Below are 8,635 nucleotides of genomic sequence, written 5' to 3' on the forward strand. Positions count from 1 at the left end.
GGACGTGGGGATGGGGCGTTTGAGAATGAGGGAGAGAAGTCGGGCCGCGGACAGTGAGACTCGGGAGAATGGGAGGAAGAGATGCCAGACCGTGGGCAGGGCAATCCACGCGCTTTGAATTCGGGTGAAGAGAGCAGTTTGGGTTGTGAGGGCAGTAAAATGTGCGTGACTTGGTATTTCTGGATTATCTGTTCTTTAAGGCTGGCTGAGTTTTGCTTAATATCTGTTTGGAAGGTTGAAAACAATTGCTGTTGTCTTTAAAATTGGAAGTCTGGATGATGACGTCAAAATTCTATGCAATTCAGGGAAGTGGTGTGGGGGGAGGGAAATGGAGGGGGAGGGAATGCTGCTTTGGCTGCTGCACAGGGAAGTGGTGGGAGAGAAATGCTGCTGCATAGGAGGCAGGGAGAGAGACAGATAGATAGAAAGACAGACAGACAGCAGGAGGAAGGGAGACAGAAAGAAAAGAAGAAAGACACAGGGGCAGGGAGATACACAGAAAGACAGAGAGACAAAGGGGGCCAGGGACAGAGACAGACAGAAAGAAAGACAGCGGGAGGGAGAGAGAGACAGAAATAAAGACAGACAGACAGACACATATTCTAGCACCCGTTAATGTAACGAGCTAAAATACTAGTATTTTTAATAATAGAGGAAGACAAGAGTCCAGAGTCTGAAAGTGAGATGGTTATATTTGAAAGGTATCCTGAAAAAGATCGGAAGCATGTACTCAAGTCTGAGAAACAGAGTGATGTGGTCAAATTTTGAGCAATTATATTCAAATACAGTGGTACCTCGGTTTACGAGTGCAACAGTTTGCGAGTGTTTTGCAAGACGAGCAAAACATTTGCAAAATCGGCGCCTCGGAAACCGAGCGCGCCTCGATTTGCGAGCGCCCCCCTCCCCCGCCGCCATCGGGAACCCCCCCACCGCCGCAACCTGAGGTCCCCCCAACCCACCCGAACCCTCTTCTTACACAGCATGTCCTGTGCGTTGGTGCCGGTGCCTGAAGATCTGTCTCCTGTGCTGGACCTTGAGCTCAACAAGAAAATCAAGCAACAACACATAGTAACATACATAGTAACATAGTAGATGACGGTAGATAAAGACCCAAATGGTCCATCCAGTCTGCCCAACCTGATTCAATTTAAATTTTTTAATTTTTTTCTTCTTAGCTATTTCTGGGCAAGAATCCAAAGCTCTACCCGGTACTGTGCTTGATGAAACGCAAACAAGCTCAAAATTTTGGTTTATGCAAAAAAAAACCACACAACTCCCCCCCACCCTTTTCTTTCCCCATACCATCCCCCCCAGATCCTCCTTCCAAGTACAATACCAACACAGGCAATGATAGAATACAAAATAACATAGGTAAACCAACTGTAACATAGCGATAACATGAAATCAACAGTTAAGCAATCGGCTGTGAGCCAATGGAGTCATGGTAGTCCAAAAGGATTCCCAGGTGCGTTGAAAGACTCGCCCTGGAGAGAGGAAAAGTCCGTCACATTTCTTCGTTCCCACATCAAGAGGGTAATCATCCGGCACCGCCAAATAGAGTAATCCGGCGCTTCACCCTCAAGCCACTTCAGCAAGATGCATTTCAGGCCAATAAGGACAGTCCACTTGAGGAAAGCAGCAGCCCCCATTTGACGAGTGTAATAATGAGGAACAGCTCCAAACAAAAACAAAGGAGAGCGTTGAAGTGTAATGGTCCAAATACGCTCTACAAAAAGAAAAATGGCATTCCAAAAGGATTGAATATTGGGGCAAGCCCAGAACATATGTCCCAAACCTGCTTCAGGGGCCTATTTTGAGCAATTATAATTTGCCATAGTTACAGTGCAAGGTTTATCAATACAAACTTTTATCCTAACGCAACACATACCAAGGATCTAGTACCAATATACATTTCTTTGTGATCCATCGGACGTAGGCAGGGGAGTTAGGTGAAGCAGCATGTTTTTATTGCTTTCCTAAAGTTGAGGAGTCTATCAAGGGATCTGATCTGTGGAGACAGTTGATTCCACTGGTTTGGTATGAAATGGGAGCAGAACGTCGTTTGGCAGTTTGCCCCTGATATTATCCATCAAGATTATACCTTATTCACTTTCCTTTCAACATCTAAATGGATTTCATAAAATATCTAGGTATATTCTCTAGCCATACCATCTGATATAAAATTTAAAAACAAACATATTTTTGGCAGTAGTATGTCAAACAATGATTAAGTTTGCATTTTGTAAACTGCTTAGGATTAAGCATGTAAGAAATTTTTTTAAATAAATAACCTTTCAATAACACCTCTTTTACAAAACCGCATTAGGCTTTTTTTTTTTTAAATCTCCAACCAAGGTGGTATTAGCTCTGATGCTCATAGGATTTCTATGAGCATCAGAGCTAATACCACCGCGGCCGGTGATGAAAAAGCCCAATGTGGCTTTATTTTTAAAAAAAAGGGGGGGGGGGGTTAAAAGAATCAGTATCAAAGTAGTCCCCTCTATATTTAAATTGGTGGAGTCATTTGGAGTCTATAAAGATGACCTGCTAAATTATACTTTTGATATTTTTATGGAACTCAAAGCCTCCTAGAATTGCAGTCCGAATCTTAAAACTTTGGGGAGGTATTAATTTATATAAGCCATGAATTATTTATATAAGCCATGGTATTAGTTTGTAGATATGATTTCTGACGATTGTTAGTGTGTCTGTTTTATGATGTTTTTTTAATAATATGTATGTAAATCATGTAAACCATTTAGTTTTAAACAGTATAGAAATTTTTAAAATAAAATAAGATTTCAGTCTCTGCTCTTTTGTAAACAAAAAAGCAAACAGCAGCGCGGAAATACTCCACAGAATAGCACTTGATCGCTCTTCAATGAAGACTCTCTACAAAATAATCAAAGGCAAGGAGATAACACTCCAAACAAAGATCAGACTTGTCCACGTACTCATTTTCTCAGTGGTCAGTTACGGATGCAAAAGCTAGACACTATGGAAACAATTCAGAAAGAAGATTGACTCATTTGAGCTTTGGTGCTGGAGAACGATTTTATCCACTCAATATAATAATACACCGGCTATATATCACATCCCCATATTAATAAAAGGATGGTTATAAGAGAATATTTTGATACTCAATCCTCAGAGGGAAAATGTACCCGTTGGCTCAGGTGTATAAAATACACTGAACCCACTCTTCACGGGATCTCATAGGATCAAAATATATCATATTATGCAAAATATTTATTGATTTTTCTATAGTAAATATGAACTTGTACTTAGCTTATAAAGTTCTTTCTTTTTTTTGAACTTATAGGAGCGCCTCCACCTCCAACGATTTTAGGCATGCTATAGACTTCCAGAAGAACCAACAAATCAATTCTGGAAAAGATCAAATCGGCTATGTCACTCGAAGCCCAAAATGATGAAGTTATGACTGTTTTATTTTGGTCACACCACTAGAAGAGAGAGATCACTGGAGAAGGACATCATGTTTGGGAAAATCGAAGGAACCAGGTGAAGAGGGCTGGACATGTTGAAAACAATCATTGGGATGATGCTGGAAGACCCTTCCAGACTAGCAGAAAAACAATTTATTTTTAGATCTGTAATTCATCAAGTCACTAGGACTCCAGTATGAGTTGATGGCACCTAACAACAACAACTCCTTTATTTGTTTTATCAAACATGTCTGCTTTATCCAAGTTCACTATTTTTCACATCATATCTCCAACAGTTTCTTCATTCATGTAAATGTTTACCCGTTCCTTCCAATACTTCCTATGATATGGTAATTTGGAATAATTCATCAATTCTAATTGATAGATCTCCAATTAATTGGTCTATATGGAAAAAGTGCAATATATTATATTTATTTATTTTTCAATTTTCTATACTGTTCTCCCAGGGGAGCTCAGAACGGTTTACTTGGATTTATGCAGGTACCGGTATTTTTTCCGTCTGTACTGGTGGGCTCACAATCTTTCTAATATACCTGTAGCTCCAACCCTGGCCCCATATTTTCGGACCTAGTATTGTAGAAGATAGCAATGCAAACAATGTCTTACAAAGATGGCAAAACAGTTAGTAAAGCATGGTAAAACATAATATGGCATAAAATTAAACGCTTACAGATTATACAAAATACATCCATTAAGCTTATTTATAAAGCTAAAAAATTCGATCACGTAACACCTCTCCTTAAGGAAGCGCATTGGCTTCCAGTGGCCCATAGAATAATTTACAAACTTAATTTGCTTACTTTTAAATCTCTTTTTTTTTAAACTCCGGCTTTCATTCATAAATTATTAATCCCCTACACAGCTAATAGAACACTAAGATCTTCCGAACAGCATTTATTAACGATTCCATCTCTTAAAATAATAAATACGCATCGTCAGTTTATTTTTTCAGTTACTGCACCTCAAACCTGGAATTCTCTACCTAGTCATTTAAGGGAAGAAACTAATGTAGAAAAATTCAAATGTAAACTAAAAACTTTCCTTTTTAATGATGCCTTCATAAATTAACTTGCTTTAAAGTGACCCTTATAACATTCACGAGAATCTTCTAAATTATTCTTTCAAGTCTCACTTTCAACTTTTATCATCTTTTACATTTTATCTTATTATTATTTTTATTTTTACCCTCTCCTTATGTACCCTCCCTACATGTTTCTTCAACCTTTATTTAAATTGTAACTTCTTCCCCATCCTTTCCCTTTGTTTCTAGTTTTTGTCAAATTTGTCATTAGCCTTGTTAGTTTTATTTATTGTGATTTTGCTTTTATATTGTAATTTTATCATTATGTACATCGCTTTGAATTTAGATAAAGCGATTAATCAAATCTGTATTAAACTTGATTAAACTTGATGGCATAACATGGTATGATGAGGCACAGCATGGGGAGCATAGTACGACAAAAGTCAATTTCTAACTAACCCCCTCTTTTACTAAGGCGCACTAGCCGATTTAGCAAGCACTAAATGCTAACGCGTCAACAGAATATAATGGACGTGTTAGCATTTAGTATGCCTTAGTAAAAGACCCCTAATTGTACTTTAAAAAAACCTTTTAACAGTTGAAAAAAGGAATTTCATTTACCAAAATTGTACCAGTTTTCACATGTGCTACTTATTCATGATTTACCTAACATACATAATGCAAGTTTACTGGACTTTTGTCATGAATCATAATAATATGTCCTCTCACTGGGCATTCTTTATTTACAAAACTTTATAACTATTTAAAAAAAAAAAAAATTTGTAATGGCACTCAAAAGTATGGGGAAAAAAAGACCTGGACTCAACATTGTCTTCTCATCATTGAAAAGTATTTTGATCAAGAGGTCCCTGATCTAGATCCTCTGCATTCACAAAATCGTTATTTTTTTTCTCCAACATAGTGCCCTATGAACACTGAAGAAAGCTAAACTGTGTAACACCACAGAAACTGACTTGTGCTGGTCCCATCATAAGGAAGTTGGTATTCTTATGCATCAAATTTATTACTGTGGCAAGCTCCAAATCTTCTGGACCAACATATGGACCAAAATGCAGGCTATTCTCAAATTCAAGGACTCTCTTTCCCCTGGTCATGTATATAAGTAACTGGCACTTACAACATATATTTTGGCAGAATTCAAAGCTCTTTTTGATTTATTTCCATAGCTTTAAAATTAGTTATTACTAACTGGAAAGATAATTCTCATTTATCATTGAGAATGTGGTAGAATTGGGTTCTATTATATAAAAAAAATACAAAGATAACCTCTCTTATAACTCCTCAAATTATTTTCTAAGTCAGTGTCTCTTAAACATTTTTAGCTCCGGCACACTAAATGGAGCAAATATTTTTCACAGCACATTATAACTGAAATTATAAAATTTCAAAACCAACAAAAAAATTAATTTGAGAGTTATTTACTTAAAGTTCTTTAAGCTATGTATGGGTAATTGTAATAACAGTGAAACTAGATAGAATTGCTAATCAATGCAATAGAGGTGCTTGTTTTTGAGTGCAAATTAACTCAAAAATGTGGCTCAATAGTCGACAAGCAAACACGCATTTCATCATCCATCAGCATTTTTTCCCTTTTTTCACTTTAATTTCTGTCACAGCTGAAAATCCAAATTTGCAAAGCTAAGAAGATCCAAACGGTAACAAAGCCTTGATTGCTCTGTTGCTCAAATTAGGATAACTACTGCATAAAAATAAACCCCTCCTTTTTCAAAACTGTGAAAGTGTTTTTTAGCACAGGAGGTGTGCTGCTCCCGACACTCAAAGGAACTCTATGAGAGTTGGAAGCAGCGCAGAGCATTCAGTGTACCAGCCAGTGCTAAAAAACACTTTTGTGGTTTTGTAAAAGGGGAGGAAAAATAAAATGGCTTGACATTAGTTGTCAAGGTCCAATCACATCAAAGAATGATGCTTGTCCGGGCAGTTGTATCCTTAAGCACACAAACACTCATAACATTGACAGACTCTTGAATATGTGACGTACATGTCATCTATTCTAGTGTATACTTATGAAGGGAATTTTAAAAAATAAAGTAAAATTTTGGAATCTCTAAGTTTGAGAGACACTGCTCTAAGTAACAGAAATGGAAGTCCTTAGGCAATTATCTCTTATAACTCAGGAAAAATTTTCTTTGTTCTATTTTTTGTACTTTATAATATGCAAGCATGTATATGTTCATTATTTCTCTGTTTCTTAAATCTTTTGTAATTTAACTACTTAAAACTGAATAACTATTTGAAATGGAAACTCAGATTTTCATTGTGTGTGGAGGAAATTTAAAAACCTACATGAAAAAAAAAATCACAGGTTAAACAGAAAAATAACTTTTTTAATGTCTTTTCCATTCTGTATGGGGGAAAGCGATTTATCCACTTCATAGAACATCACTATTCTTTATAACAAGCATGCCGATTCATTTTGATATCAATAGGAAAGAAACATATTCCGAGAAGTTCAGTTATGGCAACAACGATTTTATAACTAGTATGTCAAAGTACACAACACAGTGGAAACATTTTAAATGAACAAGAAACATAGCGATCCCCACTGTTCCATTTTATTATGCAATAAAAACAGCCGCTTAGCTGCCTAGAAGCACTAGAATTAAAACATTAAGGAAGCAACACCGCTTAAAGCGCTCTCAAAAAAACTGCGCCGTGAAACACTGCGAAAAGTTTTCCCTCTGCAGAGGAAGAGCTCGTTCTCCAATCAGCCACGTCTCTCTTGTCTCCCATGGACGTTCAAGGAAACCACCAATTGCCTCCTGATTAACCACAGAGGAGACGATTAAGCGCAGAGGGGTGAGAGGAAGAATGAGCGTCCGACCCGCCACAGTCAGGTGGAGAACAGGTAGCCGCAGTGCCCACCAGAAGTCCTGCAGTTACTCACCTATGTTAGTGCCCACGGGCAGGGAAGGGAAAAAAAAAGTGTCGAGGCTACTGAGGAACGCACCTAACGGTTCCTCCGCGCAGCCACCAACTCGCGAGGAGAAAGAGGCGCAGTGAAGCTTTCGCACGACGAAGCCCCAGCTCCTATGGTGGTGGTCGCTCAGCTAAGTCCTGCCACCCCCGCGTTCCTCCCTGCAGCGGCTCTCCGCGGACAGCATGATAGAACACAAGCTTAGAGCGCCAAGACGAGGCATCTCACCTAAAAGGGCACCGGCGGTTCGCTTTTAACAGCAATGCTCGCTTTCTCTTGCCTGTGCATCTCATAGCCGCTCACAGCTCTTGACGCCTTCTTGCTCCCGTACCCGCTGTCTGGTCGCCATGTTTACTCGAGACGCCAGACCGAATGCTGTCGACTGGGCATGCGCGGCGGTCCACTTCGCTTCTGACAGTGAGCAGCAGCGTGTGCACGCTGTTTTGATCAGCGGTCAAAGGGCATGCGCAAATGAAAATGCGCACGGCATTGGAGCTAGGGTGGATTAAGCTCTTCGGAGATCTCTCTGGATATTAGGCTGGAGTATAAGGCACAGTTACTTACCTGTAACAGGTGTTATTTAGGGACAGCAGGCAGATATTCTCACGTGTAGGTGACGTCATCCACAGAACCCGATGCAGATAGTCTACTCTAAAGTGAACTGTGACTTTAAAAAATATAAAGACTGCCCCTACTCAGATCAGGATTAACCAATAGGCCAAGTAGGCACGTGCCTAGGACCCGAAATAGGGGGGCCCAATGAAGGAGGGCATCAACTTTGTTTTTTCAAAACGGTGATGGGCCCCTACAGCATCGATTGCCAACGCGCCCCCCCCCCCCCCCCCCCCCCCCCCATGGACGGAAAGTAAGACAAGCAAGCAACGTGGGTAAGAAAGGCAATGGGAACTGTAATTGTGCAAGCAGTGCTGCTTGCCCAAAGCTTCCCTCTGACGCAGCTTCCTGTTTCTGCCTGGGCGCATGGTGGGGCGGGGCAGGGGGCCCAGTGTACTTGGGTGCCTAGGGTTCCTCAACAAATTAATCCTGCCCTGCCTCTACTGTGCATGTGCGGGTGCCTTCCCTCCTGCTGCCAGCACACAGGATCATCAGTTCAGTAACAAAACTAAGAAGGCAAGAAGGGGATGTGGGTAAGTTGTGAGAATATCTGCTGTCCATGGATAACATCTGTTACAG

The 8,635-nt window shown here is 39.8% G+C and overlaps 1 protein-coding gene across 6 annotated transcripts in view; it reads right to left on the reverse strand.

The window, feature by feature from the left end:
* Positions 1–7,948, reverse strand: part of FNDC3A (fibronectin type III domain containing 3A) — a 240,211-nt gene extending 232,263 nt beyond the window's left edge. For 2 of the 6 annotated variants that reach the window (XM_033947816.1, XM_033947812.1), the window contains exon 1: positions 7,673–7,938. The gene's annotated coding sequence lies outside the window, so the exon portion shown is untranslated. Of the gene's footprint in view, positions 1–7,414; positions 7,597–7,672 lie in introns of those variants that run through there. The other 4 variants (XM_033947813.1, XM_033947814.1, XM_033947818.1 and 1 more) reach the window with 4 other exon arrangements.
* Between the last annotated feature and the right edge of the window lie 687 nt (positions 7,949–8,635).

The sequence above is a fragment of the Geotrypetes seraphini genome, chromosome 6 (genome assembly GCF_902459505.1).
Source record: "Geotrypetes seraphini chromosome 6, aGeoSer1.1, whole genome shotgun sequence".
Classification (NCBI taxonomy): Eukaryota; Metazoa; Chordata; class Amphibia; order Gymnophiona; family Dermophiidae; genus Geotrypetes; species Geotrypetes seraphini.